Source organism: Erpetoichthys calabaricus, chromosome 8 (genome assembly GCF_900747795.2).
Source record: "Erpetoichthys calabaricus chromosome 8, fErpCal1.3, whole genome shotgun sequence".
Taxonomy (NCBI): Eukaryota; Metazoa; Chordata; class Cladistia; order Polypteriformes; family Polypteridae; genus Erpetoichthys; species Erpetoichthys calabaricus.
Window position 1 is genome coordinate 132,777,909 of NC_041401.2, and position 21,308 is coordinate 132,799,216.

A 21,308-nucleotide genomic window follows, 5' to 3' on the forward strand; every position below is an offset into this window, starting at 1 on the left:
TGCATTTCCACTATTCCAGTAACTTATTGTTTGTATAATTTATATGTAATCAGCACTATAACAGAGGCAATTACCACAGTAATTAGGCTCCTTTAATGTCATATTAGTTTGTTTTCCTTAATGTATTGGTGAGATGATCTTTTTGAACTCTCAAAAATTTTTATACTTAAAACAAAAATTGAGATTAAAATTAGCACAAGCAATAAATACATTATAATTACAATTTCTTACATCAACCAATACTTAAAGAAACCTTTCAAAATGTACATATTTTTCATTCTGATGAAGGTAAACCCGAAAAACTTACTGTGTCCAAAAGATAAATGTGTAATTGTAACAAATTCTTCACAAAAACATGTATATATAGAGTGTAAGAATCAAACTACAAACAGAAAAATAAAAATGTAAATAATACTGAACTGAAGGACAGAATGAAAAGGTTCAAATGATCAAAAAAGTAGACAAAGTAATCATAATAAATAAGCATATGTTCAAGATTGTATCCCACACCAAAGAATTAGTTTATACGGTAGACATTTTTTTTTATCTTGGTATGGAAGGACCACCAACATTTCAAAAAAGTTTGGATGGTGTAGTTTAGGACTAATAATGATGCTAAAAGTTGAAATAAGGTTTTAAGAGCCAATTGTTAGTTAGGCTATGTTAAATCGACAGAAGTATTTTCTTGATTATGTTAAAATGTATGCCTATTTATTGGAGCATAGTCAATGGGAGGTTCTATTATAAACACCCTAAATTATAAATGGAACATTCTAATTATTTCATGTCCCTATGATTATATACTAATCCCAATTTATGAACTGCCTTGTAGTTGGTAAGGCTTGGAGGGCAAACATTTTCAAACTGTACATACAGAACCTACTAAATGTAATAATGTAATGATAATAATCATGTAGTAATAATAATCTATATATATAATTCACTAAGCAGTCGACCATGGCACGCAAGACAGAGACCCGCCCACCAACAATTCACTAAGCAGCCAACCATGGCATGCAAGACAGAGACCATGGGGTAGGCACGACAGAGCCTCCCCCCAAACCCCCCCCCCCCATACAAATGTAACCCTCCTCTCGCGTCATGGGATACGCACGACTGTGTCCACCCTCGCAAACTATTTTACATGCTGCATACAGCGATTCCCATCCACGACAAACATGCTTCTTCTTCTTCTTAGATGGTCCTGCAGGAACAGGGAAACCCTTTGTCTACAAAAACCTGATTCATACCATACTAACACCATAGTGTTTTTGCTGTCTTGCTCGCCTGCCTGCCCGCCTGACTGTTAAGAGCATTCACCGCAATGTACTGGAGGGTAAAACTATCGCAGCTGCTACCTCACAAACTGTCCTTATTCCCCAGATTTCCCTGACCCCATCAGATTCAAATTTGCCTTTTACTTTTACACGCAGACAATTTCCTGTTAGATTAGCCTTTGCAATGACAATTAATAAGGCACAGGGCCAAACTTTCAAAAAAGACATGCCTCTATCTGTCAACTCTAAGACCATGGGATACGCACAACAGAGCCCCGCCCGCCAACTCTAACCCTCCTCCCACGTCATGGGATATGCACGACAGAGCCCCGCCTGCCAACTCTAACTCTCCTCCCGCGTCCACCCTCGCTCTCGAGGCATGCACACTGCCTGCTCATGTGCCCGCACGCAACACCTCACCAAACACCTCCTCAGTCGCTTTCGTCTCTGCTACAGTCCACATGCACCTCTGAGCCACGTTGACTTTTTCATTGTTCTTTTCGGTTCTGGCTGCTTTTCTATATATAATCCACCAAGTCGCCCGACCATGGGATACGAACGACAGAGCCCCGCCCGCCAACTCTAACCCTCCTCCCACGTCATGGGATATGCACGACAGAGCCCCGCCTGCCAACTCTAACTCTCCTCCCACATCCACCCTCGCTCTCGAGGCACTGCTTGCTCATGTGTCCGCCCCCAACACCTCACCAAACACATCCTCACTCGCTTTGGTCTGTGCTACAGTCCACATGCAGCTGTGAGCCACGTTGACTGTTCATTTGCCTACCATGGCCACCACTTCAAATGTATTTCATGGAAACAACACTTCTTTCAATGTTATACAAATTCCTGCATCAGGTAACTGTTTGTTTCTATCAGTCGTTTTTTTTCTGGAAAAATGTCATCGACGAAACTGTTGCTCTTGAACTTCGCAACATGGCTCTAACCTTTGTTTGCCAGCATTGGGATAACTTCGGTGACGTGCTATCCGTTGTTCTTAGTCACGGAAGCATAGTCATACAGTCTGCTCAACAATACGCCAACTACATGAATACTTCCGGAGTTTATGGTGGCGAGACAGAAATTGTGGCAATGTCCCAAATGCGTCCAGATACTATCACCATTCACTTCCGAGATATCCCTGACCCCATCAGATTCAAACTTGCCTTTTACTTTTACACACAGACAATTTCCTGTTATTAATTGTTATTGCAAAGGCCAATCTAAGGCACAGGGCCAAACTTTCAAAAAGATATGCCTGTATCTGCCAAAACCAGTTTTCAGTCACGGACAATTGTATGTTGCTCTCTCCAGAATTCCATCTTTTCATTCACTCACAGTCGTATCCTCAAACCCACCCCATTTGGACAACTGTGTCATTCAGGAAATATTCACCCATCAATAAATAATTATGAGGCGTATGCTATGCCGCGGGTTGGCTACTAATAATAATAATACTACTACATTTGCCTTTCCCGTGTACTAAATGAAGCCTATGTAACTTTGCCAGTGAGGACTAGCACAACTTTTAAGTACAGAAAGTGACTTAAGTGTAACATGAGAAAGATCAGATTGTAGAAGAAACCTTTTTTCCTTTATTGCCTTTAATTCTGGGTGTGCAATAACTTTTTTCTTTGTGATTTGTTCCTTTTTAAATTTTGACTGAACTTTTAAAACCTACTTCACTGGACTGATTAAATTTGTTTTGTTATGTATTTGACTCACTCTGGATCCTACCTTTCCAACTCTAACTGCTTGATTATGGAGCCTGGAAAGGGCACAGCTACAAAGGTGATGTTAAACAGTTGATGCTATTATGTTATAGTATAGAAGGACCCTCCAAAAAAAGGCCTAGTTCTTTAACAGTAAGGATGAGTCCAGACTCACCAATTCATTAAAAGATGCATCAGTGAATAATCCAGCACTTTGAGAACAAACTCTTCAAAGAAAACTTGGTAGGTGTTTGCATATTTTGCTTTCTACAGTGCACAACATAATTTAAGATTCAAGGAATCCCATCAAATTTTGGTGCGTAAAGCTTGCCAAAAGCCATTTCTGAATGCACATAATCTGTAACTTCTCTGATGTCTCAGTTTTAAAAACAGTAATGCATCTGTAATGGATATCATGACATGGGCTCAGAAATTCTTTGAAACACCTTACTCATTCAATACCATTTGGCGCTGCATCCAAGGATGCAGGCTGAAGTTTTATGATGCAAAGCAGAAACCATACATCAAGATGGTCTGAAGAGTAAACATTTTAGATGGCCCCGTTAATGCAGAAAGTCGTGAACACATTTTGGAGAAGCACATGGCTGCCATCCAGGTGCCATCTCTTCCAGGGACATTGTTGCATTTTTCAGCAGGACAATGGGCAAAGCACATTCTACCTGGATTACAAGTGTATGGCTACATAAGCCATGAGTATAGGTACTAGATTTGCCTGAAAGCAGTCCTGACCTTTCTCAGCTGAGAATGTGTAAAATATGGCAACTGAAGACCTGCATAATGGATGGAGGAAAATTCTGCTTACTGAATTTAACGAACTTGTATCTTCAGTGCCAAAACACATTAAAAGAAATTGTGATGTGACACATTGGTAAAACACTAGACTGTTCCAACTTTTTTGGAGTGTATTGCTGTCATCAGGTTTGACATGTGTATATTTTCAAATAAAGAATTAAATTCACAAAATACAACATTAAATAGGGTGTTGTGGTAGTATTTTCAATGTAGTACAGAGTGAGTAAAATTTACACCTTTTGCACCTTTTTTGATTTTTATAAGCATTTTTCAGAGTAAGTTTAAGTTTATACAAATCAAACAAAACAGCATTCACACTATTCATTATTTTTGCAGTAATATAAACTTTATACAGTGGATTTAAAATGTGTTCAGACCAGGGCTGCCACGATTAATTAATGTAATGGACTAATAAAAAAAAAATTGAATTGTACTTTCTTAATTGACTAATCGTCCCTCCCGAAAACCCCCAAGCAGCCCCATGTTGTGCACTATGTCGCTCTGTACTGTTTGAGTAAACTAACCATGATGGCAGCTGCACCACATTCAGTGGAAGAAGCTTCCTTCAAACATCTGGTAAAGCCCAAATCCTCCACTGCGTGGGAGTATTTCACCCAAAAAATCTGAGAAAATGGTTATTGTGAAAAAATAGATGGAGTATCAATTCAATGCATGAACCTTAAGTAACCCATTTATACTTTGATTAGCTATTCGATAATAATTGTTTTAGTGTTGTGAGGCTGGTTAACTTCAGAAATGGAGAAATTATCACTTGCGAGTAAAGTAAGTAAACCCACTTGCCCTTGCCTAACTATTCAACAATAGTTCTTTTAGTGTTGTTAGGCTGGTTAACTTGAGAAATGGAGAAACTGAGAAATCATCACTTGCGAGTGCACTAAAGTAATGTTGCAGTACAATAATGCACTTGCTAGGTATATTTCAGCAAAGGTATATACTTCACTCTTTTCCAGATATTTATGCAAGGGGTGACAACTTCTAGCTCTTTAACTGTTATCTTGTGGATCCAAAAGAAAACCACCTATTGGCAGTCAAAATTAAGTAGCAATAACATCCTATACAAACACGGACAGAGGTGTTAAGGAGAGGTGTCAAGTATTTTTTTGGTATTTTCTTCAGTCATGGCTCAGGCTGACATTTTATTTATTTATTTATTTTTTAATGCAGCGCAGATGACACAGTTGATTCAAACTGAAAGAGAGCTTGCAGCACATGGCACCCCGCCTACAGTACAGTTACTGCTGGGAAGCTGGGATTTTACTGCAGTTTAGATAGCTAAATACGCAAATCGAACAGCTTTTCAAAATCCAGTTTTTAACATTGAAAAGGAATAAAAATAAACACATTTGAAGTGAAATGGCTCTGGGCTCTTTCCATGTTCTCTCATAATTTGATGTGGACAGACTGATGTTTTCAAATTCCATATACACAATTATTCAATAAATATTGACACCGAGCATTCATATGCCTATTTGAATTATTTGGACAAAATTAGTCATTAGATTAATCAATTAAATCAATAAAATAGTCAATCAATCAGAGATTTTTGTGGCAGCCCTATAAATTAGTTACATTTGATCTTTATTCTGGTTGTTAATTAAGAAACTCCATGAAGCGCTATGAACATAGAAAAGGTGCTATATAAATAAAATGTATATTGTTACTTAGTTGATTAAAATAGTCCTTAAGAACATCACAGTAGAACTAACCACTATTAATCTATAAACCTGGACCAACAGAAGCACTTGAAATAGATTTAGTCTGAAAAGTACTTGCACATAGATAATACCATGAATTATTCCGTAACATGACCATTTTTAATTATATCATGACATAAATTTTTGTCCATATCATCCTCCCCTAGTTTAAGGTAAGTGAAATACAGGCGATGCTAACATTACAGTTGTTTATGATAGTGATGAGGATTTCAAGAGGCAAAAGTGATCACAATCAAGAAGAGTAGGCAGAATGTACAGTGCATCCGGAAAGTATTCACAGCGCATCACTTCTTCCACATTTTGTTATGTTACAGCCTTATTCCAAAATGGATTAAATTCATTTTTTTCCTCAGAATTCCACACACAACACCCCATAATGACAACGTGAAAAAAGTTTGAGGTTTTTGCAAATTTATTAAAAATAATAAAACTGAGAAATCACATGTAAATAAGTATTCACAGCCTTTGCTCAATACTTTGTCAATGCACCTTTGGCAGCAATTACAGCCTCAAGTCTTTTTGAATATGATGCCACAAGCTTGGCACACCTATCCTTGGCCAGTTTCGCCCATTCCTCTTTGCAGCATCTCTCAAGCTCCATCAGGTTGGATGGGAAGCGTCGGTGCACAGCCATTTTAAGATCTCTCCAGAGATGTTCAATCGGATTCAAGTCTGGGCTCTGCCTGGGCCACTCAAGGACATTCACAGAGTTGTCCTGAAGCCACTCCTTTGATATCTTGGCTGTGTGCTTAGGGTCGTTGTCCTGCTGAAAGATGAACCGTTGCCCCAGTCTGAGGTCAAGAGCACTCTGGAGCAGGCTTTCATCCAGGATGTCTCTGTACATTGCTGCAGTCATCTTTCCCTTTATCCTGACTAGTCTCCCAGTCCCTGCGGCTGAAAAACATCCCCACAGCATAATGCTGCCACCACCATGCTTCACTGTAAGGATGGTATTGGCCTGGTGATGAGCGGTGCCTGGTTTCCTCCAAACGTGATGCCTGACATTCACACCAAAGGGTTCAATCTTTCTCTCATCACACCAGAGAATTTTCTTTTTCATGGTCTGAGAGTCCTTCAGGTGCCTTTTGTCTTACTCCAGGCGGGCTGCCATGTGCCTTTTACTAATGAGTGGCTTCCGTCTGGCCACTCTACCATACAGGCCTGATTGGTGGATTGCTGCAGAGATGGTTGTCCTTCTGGAAGGTTCTCCTCACTCCACAGAGGACCTCTGGAGCTCTGACAGAGTGACCATCGGGTTCTTGGTCACCTCCCTGACTAAGGCCCTTCTCCCCCGATCGCTCAGTTTAGATGGCCAGCCAGCTCTAGGAAGAGTCCTGGTGGTTTCGAACTTGTTATTTTACAGAGAAGGAAAGGGGAGTACTAATTAAATTGAACCGAGGGGCAATATTTATCTTAATAACAACCTGTCTGTAACAGAAGGATAAGACCAGAAAGACAGACAACCTTTAGCATTCTTAAAAATGTATTGTAATCTGTAATGATGTGTAAAAAAGGAAGCAATGTCTATCTCTAGATCCTTGATGCCGATTGCAAATAGGGCAGCCAGACAGGAAAAATATTCCAATATTGGAAGGCTTCAGAGGTAGAAGAATAGACTTAATCAAATTAATTTTATACCCAGAGAGGGCTTCAAAAGAAATTAACAAGCTGAGGACATGAGGAAGGTCAGACAAGGTGTTTCCAAGAAACAGAAAAATAGACAAATATGCTGTGATAGATTTTCTATACAATGATGGGAGAAATTAAGTCCGATACGAATGGCAACTTCTAGAGTCTCAAGAGACGAATTAAACAGGAAAGGAGAAAACATCAATAATGTGCAGGAGACACCTCACATTGTCTGCTCGTTAACAAGAATTAATTAAGCCTGATTGATTTGGGAGAATTAATCTGGGGATTACTATTTGAAGGAGTCTTGGCCAACAAGTTTGTTTCTAAGTACATTCGAAAATCAGGAAAACTGTGAAGACAGGCCAGCAAGCTTGTCCATCTTATTCACATAGATTATTAAAAAATAACGAAGTCTAGACTTGAAGGTCCCCAACTTCTTCTATCCACCATAGTACTTGGCAATTTATTCCATATATTTATGGTTCTTTGCATGAAGAAAAACTTTTGTGTGAAATCTGCCCTTAAGCTTCCAAAATGTGCCCATGTTTCAGAATATATTGTGCACCCACCCTACAGACTGCACCCTAAAGTTCCACTTCTCCAAGTTTGACTACTAAACCTCCATGTTGTACTTTATCAAAAGTCTTCTGAAAAGCAAGATAAACATCATATGCACCTTTTTGAGCATTTCTTTTGTTTTATCCCTAAAGAATTTCAGCATATTAGTGAAAAATCGCCTTACTCTCCTGAACCCGTGTTGAGCATTTGCTGATACACTATTCTAGACGTGTGCTGCACATCTTTTTCTTAAAAACTCCTTTTATTAATTTACTTATAATGAGCATTAAGCTTAATTGGCCTTTAGTTACTTGCATCACCTCGAGTGCCATTCTTATACAATGAGATATTTGTTGGCCTCCAATCTTTAGGCATTTCCCACCGTACACAGTAGTGGTCCCAAATCTAAATTAGCAGTTTAATACAAAAGACTCAATCGGTGATCAGCAAATTCACATAATTTTTTTTTTTGCCATTGCTTTTCTAAGTGTTATGGTAAATTAGTTGCAGTGCTCCTTCACAAGATAATACAGTAGTTGAACCAGCATGTGTCTTGTTTTTTGCAAAGAACTTCCTGTAGTGGAAAAAAAGAGCTGCAAGTCAAGCCTTTCTTCACAAGAGCATGAAAGGCTATTGGAATATTAGCCTTTACATTAAAGAAAGTGGAGTAATAAACTGAGAAAAAGGAATTGGAAAAGTTACCTTGTGCAACTTGGCAAATGGCAAGAAAAGGTACTTTAACCTCTTTAGTTTGACAATTTAATTGGTGCTTAGTAAACAACAGGCTTGTTAGTTTACCAGCAAAATGTGCCTTTTACTTGTAAACTTAAGCTTATTAGCCTTATGTCTTCTTGATAAACATCTTAAGAACATTTGAGACATTTACAGCTTTTTTTAAATAGTTGCCCTCATCGGCGTTAGATGCCAATTGTTCTGCTGTTTCAACTCGAGCCGTGAATGCCTGCTTAACATCCTCTAGCTGATCTGTAACGTCATTAATTTGGACAGCAAGCATTTTCAGTTTGGATCCATTTTCTTCGATGTGTTCCTCTAATTTCTCCAACATGCCTTTAAAGTTCACGTCAAAACGTTGAAATAGACACGATTCCCGGTCTTTTTTATCCTTCTTAAGCTCAATGTTAGATTTCATTTTTTTTTTATATTTTTATTTTATTAATTTTCATTGTAATCATTCCATACAAACAGATCCATTTATAACCCAACAAATTTGAAAACAAATCAAACCCCACCCCTGAGAAGGAGAGCTTAGCTAAAGGAAAATTTCTTTAAGCTTTTTAATAAGGCAACATTAGACAAAAGAAGGGGAGAAGTAAATATCTATATAAATAAGAGATGGAGAAGGGAGTTAAATACAATAATAGTTAATTCTCTTATTCTAAAATAATATTGATTAAATCCTGCCAAGTTTTGAAAAAATTTTGTACAGATCCTCTAACTGAAAATTTGATTTTTTCCAATTTCAAATAATATAAAACATCAGTTTCCCACTGACTTATAAGAGGAGAATTAGGATTCTTCCAATTTAACAAAATAAGTCTGCGTGCCAAGAGTGTAGTGAATGCAATCACCGTTTGTTTGTCCTTCTCCAATTCAAGTCCATCTGGAAGGACACCAAACACAGCTGTTAGTGGGTTAGGAGGGAATGCGACCCCAAGGCTGTCTGAGAGGCACTTAAAAATTTTTGTCCAAAATGATGTTAGTTTGGTGCAGGCCCAGAACATGTGACCCAGTGAGGCAGGAGCTTGGTTGCAGCGCTCGCAGGTTGGATCCTGGCCTGGAAACATTTTGGACAGTTTTAAGCGAGACAGATGAGCTCGATATATAATTTTTAGTTGAATAATTCTATGCTTTGCGCATATAGAACTCGAGTGAATTCTCTGCTTTGCTACCTTCCACTCCTTTTCTGATATATTGATTAAGAGATCTTCTTCCCAATGTCCTCTTGGATCTTTGAAAGGTAGGGACTCTAATAAGATTTTATATATTGCGGAAATAGTGTTTGTTTCCTCGGAATTGAGCAGTATTTCTTCCAGCATTGTGGAGGGTGCAAGGTGGGGGAAATCGGGCAATTTCTGTTTAACAAAATTTCTAATTTGAAGATAGTAAAAGAAATGTGTAGCTGGGAGGTTAAATTTTGAACGTAATTGTTCAAAAGATGTAAATATGTTGTCTATATAAAGATCTCTGAGCATTTTAATCCCAAAACTTTTCCAGGTATTAAAAACTGGATATACTTGCGAAGGTTGAAAGAGGTGGTTCCCTTGCAAAGGTGCCACTGATAAAAGATTTTCCATCTTAAAATGCTTCCTAATTTGGTTCCATATTCTGAGTGAGTAAAGCACAATTGGGTTATTAGTATATTTGCGATAACTTTCATTTATTGGAGAGCAGAGCAGGGAATATAAAGAAGTACTACAGGTTTTACTTCTATTGCAGACCAAGCCTGTGTATGTGCATTTATTTGTGTCCAGGTTTTTATGGCTTGTATGTTTGCTGCCCAGTAATAAAACTGAAAATTAGGTAAAGCCATGCCACCTTCTGCCTGAGGTCTTTGTAGGGTCGCTCTTCGGATACGTGGGTGTTTTGACTTCCAAATGAATGAGGTTATTATTGAATCTAACTGTTTAAAAAACGATTTATTGATATATATTGAAATGTTTTGAAATAAAAAGAGAAGTTTAGGAAGGATATTCATCTTAACAATGTTAATTCTTCCGGCTAGAGTGAGATGAAGGGTTGACCATCTATGCAAGTCTTGCTTAATTTTTTCCATACAGACGCCAAAATTTTGTTGATAAAGAGCTTTATGTTTACTTGTGATATTTACCCCTAGGTATTTAAACTGATCTGCTATGGTAAAAGGTAGGGTGTCTAAACTAATATTATATGCTTGTGAATTCACTGGAAAGAGTATACTTTTATTCAGATTAATTCTAAGACCAGATATCTTTTGAAATTCTGTTAGTGCTGTTAAAACAGCAGGGACAGTGTTTTCTGGGTCCGATATATATAAGACCATATCATCTGCATATAGAGAAATTTTCTGTTCCAGTCCTTCTCTGACAATCCCCTTTATCTGATGAGAATTTCGGCAGTGAACCGCCAGTGGTTCAATAGCGATTGCAAACAACAGTGGCGACAAGGGACATCCTTGTCTGGTACCACGTTCTAGTTTAAAGTAGTCTGAGCAAATTTTATTAATACAAACTGAAGCTTCTGGACTGGTATACAGTAGTTTAATCCAAGCACAAATATTCGGGCCAAACCCAAATTTCTCCAATGCAGTGAAAAGGTAATTCCATTCGATCATGTCAAATGCCTTTTCTGCGTCTAATGATAGTAATATCTCTGGGGTGTTTGATTTTGCTGGTGAATATATAACATTAAACAAGCGTCGGAGATTTGAAGATAGATGTCGGCCTTTAATAATCCAGTTTGATCTTGTGATATTACCGAGGGCAGCACTTTCTCCATCCTTCTAGCTAGGATTTTTGAGAGTATCTTAACATCATTATTCAGGAGTGAAATTGGTCTATATGATGCACATTGTAACAAGTCCCTTATTTTGTTTAGGAAAGACGGTGATTAATGCTTGTCGAAATGTTTGAGGTAGTATTTGGTGGTCTTTAGCTTCTGTAAATGTTACCAATAAGAGTGGAGCTAGCTGAGTGGAGAATTTCTTATAAAACTCTACGGGGTAACCATCAGGGCCTGATGATTTCCCGCTTTGTAGTGACTTTATAGCATCTAGTAATTCTGTTAGCGTTAGAGGTTTATCTAGTTCCTCAGCACTTAAAGCATCTATTTGTGGTATTTGTGAATTATCCAGAAATGCATTAGATTGCGTGTTGTCTTCTTTGGGCTCAGTGGAATATAAAGACTTATAGTAATCTCTAAATGTGTGCATTATTTTATTATGGTCGATGATTTCTTCTCCATTCTTGTTGGTGATTACTGGTATTGCATTGTGAACTTCTTGTTTATAAATTTGTTGAGCTAAAAGCTTATTAGCTTTTTCTCCGTGTTCATAGTAATGCTGTCTAGACTTATAAATAAGTTGTTCAGTTTCTTTAGTTGTTAAGATGTTAAGTTCTGTATGCAGGGCCTGCTTTTTCCTGTGAAGAGCTTCACTTGGACGCCTGGCTTGTTCTTCATCTATTCTAGTAATTTCATTTCTTAGCTCTGACACTTTCTTGGTTTCTAATTTATTTCTATGGGAAAGATATGAAATAATCTGGCCTCTTAGGAAGGCCTTTAGAGTTTCCCAGAGTGTTCCTGCAGAAACCTCTGTAGACGTGTTTGTCTCTAGGAAGAAGCTGATTTGTTTGGATATAAATTCTGTGCAGTTCTCGTCTGCCAATAAAAGAGGGTTAAGACGTCATCTGCGAGGTGAGTACGAGGGGCTTATTGATTTTAGCTCCAAGACTAGAGGGGCATGGTCAGAGATAACAATTGTGTCATATTTGCATGATTTAATTGTAGGCAGGAAATTATTATCTATAAAAAAATAATCAATTCTTGAGTAGCTATAATGCACTGGTGAGTAGAACGAATATGTTCTTGAGTTTGGGTTAAGAAACCTCCAGGGTCTGATAAGTTGTGATCATTTAAAAACTGTGTAATTATCTTTGCAGTATTAGATGTCGTCCCCCCTGTCACAGGAGTCCTATCTAAGAGTGGATTTAAAACACAATTAAAGTCCCCAGCCATTTTAATTTTATGAGTGTTCACATTGGGAATGGATGCAAATAGATTTTGCATGAATTCCTTATCATCAACATTGGGTGCATAAACATTTATCAAAATCATTTTACTGTTAAATAAGTTGCACATGACCATCACATATCTCCCTTCAGGGTCCGAAACTACATCTGATGCTACAAATGGAACTGTTCTGTGTATGAGAATTCCCACCCCTGTAGTTTTCTTTATAAAGCTAGAATGGAACATTTGGCCAGTCCAGTCTTTTTGTAATCTGAACTGATCCTTGCTTAGTAAGTGGGTCTCCTGTAAAAATACTATTTTAGCGTTTAAGCCTGTTAGGTGAGAGCATACTTTCTTTCTCTTTAATTCATGATTCAGGCCTTTAACATTCCAGCTCACAAAGTTATCTGTCCCATCATGGAGACATTGATTCTGAGTTTTTATTGTCATTTTATAGTCTTAACTGGTAGTGAGGCAGTTTTAATCTTAATTTCAATATTCCCCATGAGTTATTGCATTTTAGCCTATTGTTGCATTGATATTTATAGTTATAAGGATTAGAAGAATGGATTAGATATAGCTGGCTCTCCTTCTCTCCCCCTTTATCCCGTCACCCTCCATCCCCCCCATTTTGCCTCCCCAATTGAGGCTTGATCCCACTTCGCGATGTCTAGGTCTTTTATTGTCCGCTTCGAACGACTAAGATGTAAGCTTGATGTGATGGCACTTCTCAGACACAAGCAAGAGATTATATTCGAAAATAATCTTATTCGTATTTTTCCCGACTTCTCACCATCAACAGCTGCAAAACGCAGATCCTACAACGACATTAAAAGGATGCTACGGGAAGCCGATATCAAATACAGCCTCTTGTATCCTGCCAAACTGAAAGTGGAAGTTCAAGATGGACATTATATTTTCTTCAGCAAAGAAGAAGCTGAAAAAGAATTAAAGAAGCTGTTTCCGACACTTTTTTTGAAAGTTAATTAAAATTAAAGAGCCGTATTCTATCAAGGCACGGGAAAGACCTATGATCTGATTGCTGGATCCATGTTTAAAGAGACTGGTATTATAATTATACATCTCTTATTTTCTTTTTTTTTTTTTTTTTTTTTAATCTTAATATCTTAACTTTAAAGCGCTGAAGATTATTTCAAGATTAAATATTGTTAATGAGAACATTTTCGGCAGATAGTATTAAGGATTTAACTGTAAAAGATATCTCTGTTTTAATTCTGTAACGCCGCTGCAGGGTGGGGTTTATTTTGTTTTGGACGTGCTCTGTCTCTTCGTATGTCAGAGGACTGGAACATCGCGAAGTGGGGTCTAGCCTCATGTGGGGAGGCAAAATGGGGGGGTGGGGGGATAAAGGGGGGAGAGAAGGAGAGCAGGTTATATCTAATCTATTCTTATAATCCTTATAATTATAAATTTCAATGCAGCAACAGGCTAACATGCAACAACTCCTGGGGAATCTTGAAACTAAGATTAAAACTGCCATATTACCAATTAAAACTATAAAATGACATTAAAAAACTCAGAATCAATGTCTCCATGATGGGACAGTTAACTTTGTGAGCTGGAATGTTAAAGGCCTGAATCCACGAATTAAAGAGAAAGAAAGTATGCTCTCACCTAACAGGCTTAAACGCTAAAATAGTATTTTTACAGGAGACCCACTTACTAACCAAGGATCAGTTCAGATTACAAAAAGACTGGACTGGCCAAATGTTCCATTCTAGCTTTATAAAGAAAACTAGAGGGGTGGGAATTCTCATACATAGAACAGTTCCATTTGTAGCATCAGAGGTAGTGTCGGACCCTGAAGGGAGATATGTGATGGTCATGGGCAACTTATATAACAGTAAAATGATTTTGATAAATGTTTATGCACCCAATGTTGATGATAAGGAATTCATGCAAAATCTATTTGCATCCATTCCCAATGTGAACACTCATAAAATTATAATGGCTGGGGACTTTAATTGTGTTTTAAATCCACTCTTAGATAGGACTCTTGTGACAGGGGGGACGACATCTAACACTGAAAAGACAATTACACAATTTTTAAATGACCACAACTTATCAGACCTCTGGAGGTTTCTTAACCCAAACTCAAGAACATATTCGTTCTACTCACCAGTGCATTATAGATACTCAAGATTTTTTTTATAGATAATAATGTCCTGCCTACGAATAAATCGTGCAAATACGACACAATTGTTATCTCCGACCATGCCCCTCTAGTCTTGGAGCTAAAATCATTAAGCCCCTCACACTCACCTCGCAGATGGCATCTTAACCTTCTTCTATTGGCAGACGAGAACCGCACAGAATTTATATCCAAACAAATCAGCTTCTTCCTAGAGACACACACGCCCACAGAGGTTTCTACAGGAACACTCTGGGAAACTCTAAAGGCCTTCTTAAGAGGACAGATAATTTCATATCATTCCCACAGAAATAAATTAGAAACCAAGAAAGTGTCAGAGCTAAGAAGCGAAATTACTGGAATAGATGAAGAACAAGCCAGGCGTCCAACTGAAGCTCTTCACAGGAAAAGGCAGGCCCTGCATACAGGACTTAACATCTTAACAACTAAAGAAACTGAACAACTTATTTATAAGTCAAGACATCATTACTATGAACACGGAGAAAAAGCTAATAAGCTTTTAGCTCAACAAATTCACAAACAAGAAGTTCGCAGTGCAATCCCAGTAATCACCAATATGAACGGAGAAGAAATCATTGACCATAAAAATATAATGCACACATTTAGAGATTATTATAAATCCTTATATTCTACAGAGTTCAAAAAAGACAACACACAATCTAATGCATTTCTGGATTCATTACAGACACCACAAATAGATACTTTAAGTGCCGAGGAACTGGATAAACCTTTGACGCTAACAGAATTACTAGATGCTATAAAGTCACTTCAAAGCGGGAAATCAGCAGGCCCTGATGGTTACCCCATAGAATTTTATAATAAATTCTCCACTCAGCTAGCTCCCCTCTTATTGGCAACATTTACTGAAGCTAGAGACAACCAAATACTACCTGAAACATTTCGTCAAGAATTAATCACTGTCTTTCCTAAACAAAATAAGGACTTGTTACAATGTGCATCATACAGACCAATTTCACTCCTGAATAATGATGTTAAGATACTCTCAAAAATTCTAGCTAGAACGATGGAGAAAGTGCTGCCCTCGGTAATATCACAGGATCAAACAGGATTTATTAAAGGCTGACACCTATCTTCCAATCTCCAATGCTTGTTTAATTTTATATATTCACCAGCAAAATCAAACACCCCAGAGATATTACTATCATTAGACGCAGAAAAAGCATTTGATATGATTGAATGGAACTACCTTTTCACTGCATTGGAGAAATTTGGGTTTGGCCCGAATATTTGTGCATGGATCAAACTACTGTATACCAATCCAGAAGCTTCAGTTTGTATTAACAACATTTGTTCAGACTACTTTAAGCTAGAACGTGGTACCAGACAAGGATGTCCCTTGTCACCACTGCTGTTTGCAGTCGCCACTGAACCACTGGCGGTTCACTGTCGAAATTCTTATCAGATAAAGGGGATTATCAGAGAAGGACTGGAACAGAAAATTTCTCTATATGCAGATGATATGGTTTTATATATATCAGACCCAGAAAACACTGTGCCTGCAGTTCTAACAGCACTAACAGAATTTCAAAAGATATCCGTTCTCAGAATTAATCTGAATAAAAGTATACTATTTCCATTGAATTCACAAGAATATAATATTAGATTGGACACCCTACCTTTTACCATAGCAGATCAGTTTAAATACCTAGGAGTAAATATCCTGCGGTGGGTTGGCACCCTGCCCGGGATTGGTTCCTGCCTTGTGCCCTGTGTTGGCTGGGATTGGCTCCAGCAGACCCCCGTGACCCTGTGTTCGGATTCAGCAGGTTGGAAAATGGATGGATGGATGGTAAATATCACAAGTAAATATAAAGCTCTTTATCAACAAAATTTTGCCGTCTGTATGGAAAAAATTAAGCAAGACTTGCATAGATGGTCAACCCTTCATCTCACTCTAGCCGGAAGAATTAACGTTGTTAAGATGAATATCCTTCCTAAACTTCTTTTTTTATTTCAAAACATTCCAATATATATCAATAAATCATTTTTTAAGCAATTAGATTCAACAATAACCTCATTCATTTGGAACTCAAAACACCCACGTATCCAAAGAGCAACCCTACAAAGACCTCAGGCAGAAGGTGGCATGGCTTTACCTAATTTTCAGTTTTATTACTGGGCAGCAAACATACAAGCCATAAAAACCTGGACACAAAAAAACGAACACACACAGGCTTGGCTCGCAATAGAAGTAAAATCCTGTAGTACTTCTTTATACTCCCTGCTCTGCTCTCCAATAAATGCAAGTTATCGCAAATATACTAATAACCCAATTGTGCTTTACTCACTTAGAATATGGAACCAACTTTTTAAGATAGAAAATCTTTGATCCGTGGCACCTCTGCAACAGATCCACCTCTTTCAACCCTCGCAAACGTATCCAGTTTTTAATACCTGGAAAAGTTTTGGGATTAAAATGCTCAGAGATCTATATATAGACAACATATTTGCATCTTTTGAACAATTTTATTAAACAGAAACTGCCCAATTTTCCTCACCTCGTACCCTCCACCATGCTGGAAAAAATACTGCTCAATTTCGAGAAATTAAACACCATTTCTGCATTATATAAAATCTTATTTGAGTCCCTACCTTTCAAAGACCCAAGAGGACATTGGGAAGAAGATCTCTTAATTAATTTATCAGAAAAGGAGTGGAAGGTAGCAAAGCAGAGAATTCACTCGAGCTCCATATTCGCAAAGCATAGAATTATTCAACTAAAAATTATATATCAAGCTCATGTGTCTCGCTTAAAACTGTCCAAAATGTTTCCAGGGCAAGATACAACCTGCGAACGCTGCAACCAAGCTCCTGCCTCACTGGGTCACATGTTTTGGGCCTGCACCAAACTAACATCATTTTGGACCAAAATTTTTAAGTGCCTTTCAGACAGCCTTGGGGTCACAATCCCTCCTAACCCACTAACAGCTGTGTTCGGTGTTCTTCCAGATGGACTTGAAGTGGAGAAGAACAAGCAAACAGTGATTGCATTCACTACACTTTTGGCATACAGACTTATTTTGTTAAATTGGATGAATCCTAACTCTCCTCTGATAAGTCAGTGGGAAACCGGTGTCTTATATTATTTGAAATTGGAAAAATCAAATTCTCAGTTAGAGGATCTGTACAGATTTTTTTCAAAACCTGGCAGGATCTATCAATATTATTTTAGAATAAGAGAAGTAACTATTACCGCATTTATTTTCCTTCTCCATTTTTTTATTTACCTATGTATATTTCTTCCTTTCTTTTGTTTATTGTTGCCTTATTAAAAAGCCCTAAGCAATTCTCCTTTGGCTAAGCTCTCCTTCTCAGGGGTGGGGTTTGATTTGTCTTCAATTTTTTTTTCTTTTTGTTATAAATTGATCTATTTGTATGGAATGATTACAATAAAATTAATAAATTAAAAAAAAAAAAAAAAAAAAAAAAACTTTTGTCCTTTGTTTACTATTTGTGCGTGTCATACAGTGCAAGTTTCGTAAGAAACAAGTACTGCATTATTAAAATAGTAATCCTTATATATAATTACACCTTAAGAACTAAAAATGTTTTTTTTTCCTTGAGTGTACCAGCTAGACAAGAACTGACAAATATAGTAAATGTATATTTTAACAGCCCAAAAAAAAAAAACACACAAAAATAAAAACTCCAACGTAATTAATGATTTAAAACCTATAAGGTCATGTATATTTATATTTAAGAAGTGTTTAATTGCCTATATATTATATATATATTGTGAGAAAGAGTCCGAACACCATCAGACAGACACCAGCACTTTATCAAAACACACGTTTATTCTGAATAATAAAGTCCCACACAGCTCACAGTGCTCCTAGCACCAATCACCCTTAACACAGGCCTTCCTGTCAAATGTCCGATGGCCGCCTTTCCTTTCCTCACAGGAGCTTCGTCCTGCTCCCGCTCACGACTCTAGCTCCCTGATTGTAGGAAGGCCGCCCCTTTTATTTCCAACTGGATGTGCTCCTGGTGTGGCGGAAGTGCTGCCCTTGCACCGGGAAGCACTCTGGGCGTCCCTGGAAGGTCCTTCCTCCACCTTCCCAGGTGTGGCGAAAGTGTAGGTTTCCTGGGCTCCACGACGCCAGGCCACAGGCCCCTATAGGTCTGAGCCTCCTGGCTCGGTCCCCATGGTCTCCTCCTTATCCAGTGCGGTTGACCCATCGTGGCCCGGGGGACGTACAAACTGCCTCCCAGTCCTCCCAGGCATCCCGGCTGGGTCTGGCCCCAAGCGACCATATACATACATATATACATATACATACATACACATACATATATATACACACACATAGATACACATACATATATATACATACATGCATACAGTACTGTGCAAAAGTTTTAGGCAGGTGTAAAAAAAAATGCTGTAAACAAAGAATGCTTTCAGAAATATAAATAATGATTATGTATTGTTATCAATTTATAAAATGCTAAGTGAGCGAACAAAAGAAAAATCTAAATCAAATCAATATTTGGTGTTACTTCCTTTTGCCTTCAAACCAGCATCAATTCTTATAGGTACACTTGCACAAAGTCAGGGATATTGTAGGATTATAGTCAGGTGTATGATCAACCAATTATACCAAACAGGTGCTAATGATCATCAATGTCACACGTAGATTGAAACACAGTCATTAACTGAAACAGAAACAGCTGTGTAGGAGGCTTAAAACTGGGTGAGCAACAGCCAGACTCTGCTACCAAGGTGAGGTTGTGGAAGACAGTTTCGTGTCATGGCAAGATTGAGAACAGCAACAAGACACAAGGTAGTTATACTGCATCAGCAAGGTCTCTCCCAGACAAAGATTTCAAAGCAGACTGGGGTTTCAAGATGTGCTGTTCAAGTTCTTTTGAAGAAGCACAAAGAAACGGGCAATGTTGAGGATCGTAGACGCAGTGGTCGGCCAAGGAAACTTAGTGCAGCAGATGAAACACACATCAAGCTTATTACCCTTCAAAATCGAAAGATGTCCAGCAGTGCCATCAGCTCAGAACTGGCAGAAACCAGTGGGACCCAGGTACACCCATCTACTGTCCAGAGAAGTCTGGCCAGAAGTGGTCTTCATGGAAGAGTTGCAGCCAAAAAGCCATACCTCCAACGTGGAAACAAGGCCAAGCGACTCAAGTATGCACAAAAACATAGGAACTGGGGTGCAGAAAAATGGCAGCAGATGCTCTGGACTGATGAGTCAAAATTTGAAATATTTGACTGAAGCAGAAGGCTACCTAGAAGAATTGATGCTGTTTTGAAGGCAAAGGGTGGTCACACCAAATATTGATTTGATTTAGATTTCTCTATTGTTCATTCACTGCATTTTGTTGATTGATGAAAATAAATGATTAACACTTCCATTTTTGAAAGCATTGTTTGTTAACAGCATTTTCTCACACCTGCCTAAAACCTTTGCACAGTACTGTACATATACATACATATACATACATATACATATATACATACAGTGGTGTGAAAAACTATTTGCCCCCTTCCTGATTTCTTATTCTTTTGCATGTTTGTCACACAAAATGTTTCTGATCATCAAACACATTTAACCATTAGTCAAATATAACACAAGTAAACACAAAATGCAGTTTGTAAATGGTGGGTTTTATTATTTAGGGAGAAAAAAAATCCAAACCTACATGGCCCTTTGTGAAAAAGTAATTGCCCCCTGAACCTAATAACTGGTTGGGCCACCCTTAGCAGCAATAACTGCAATCAAGCGTTTGCGATAACTTGCAATGAGTCTTTTACAGCGCTCTGGAGGAATTTTGGCCCACTCATCTTTGCAAAATTGTTGTAATTCAGCTTTATTTGAGGGTTTTCTAGCATGAACCACCTTTTTAAGGTCATGCCATAGCATCTCAATTGGATTCAGGTCAGGACTTTGACTAGGCCACTCCAAAGTCTTCATTTTGTTTTTCTTCAGCCATTCAGAGGTGGATTTGCTGGTGTGTTTTGGGTCATTGTCCTGTTGCAGCACCCAAGATCGCTTCAGCTTGAGTTGACGAACAGATGGCCGGACATTCTCCTTCAGGATTTTTTGGTAGACAGTAGAATTCATGGTTCCATCTATCACAGCAAGCCTTCCAGGTCCTGAAGCAGCAAAACAACCCCAGACCATCACACTACCACCACCATATTTTACTGTTGGTATGATGTTCTTTCTGAAATGCTGTGTTCCTTTTACGCCAGATGTAACGGGACATTTGCCTTCCAAAAAGTTCAACTTTGACTCATCAGTCCACAAGGTATTTTCCCAAAAGTCTTGGCAATCATTGAGATGTTTTCTTAGCAAAATTGAGACGAGCCCTAATGTTCTTTTTGCTTAACAGTGGTTTGCGTCTTGGAAATCTGCCATGCAGGCCGTTATTGCCCAGTCTCTTTCTTATGGTGGAGTCGTGAACACTGACCTTATTGAGGCAAGTGAGGCCTGCAGTTCTTTAGACGTTGTCCTGGGGTCTTTGTGACCTCTCGGATGAGTCGTCTCTGCGCTCTTGGTAATTTTGGTCGGCCGGCCACTCCTGGGAAGGTTCACCACTGTTCCATGTTTTTGCCATTTGTGGATAATGGCTCTCACTGTGGTTCGCTGGAGTCCCAAAGCTTTAGAAATGGCTTTAAACCTTTACCAGACTGATAGATCTC

The 21,308-nt window shown here is 38.3% G+C and overlaps 1 protein-coding gene across 1 annotated transcript in view; it reads right to left on the reverse strand.

The window, feature by feature from the left end:
* Positions 1-21,308, reverse strand: part of gnb1a (guanine nucleotide binding protein (G protein), beta polypeptide 1a) — a 269,592-nt gene that overhangs the window by 112,330 nt on the left and 135,954 nt on the right. The gene's annotated exons all lie outside the window — the stretch shown is intronic.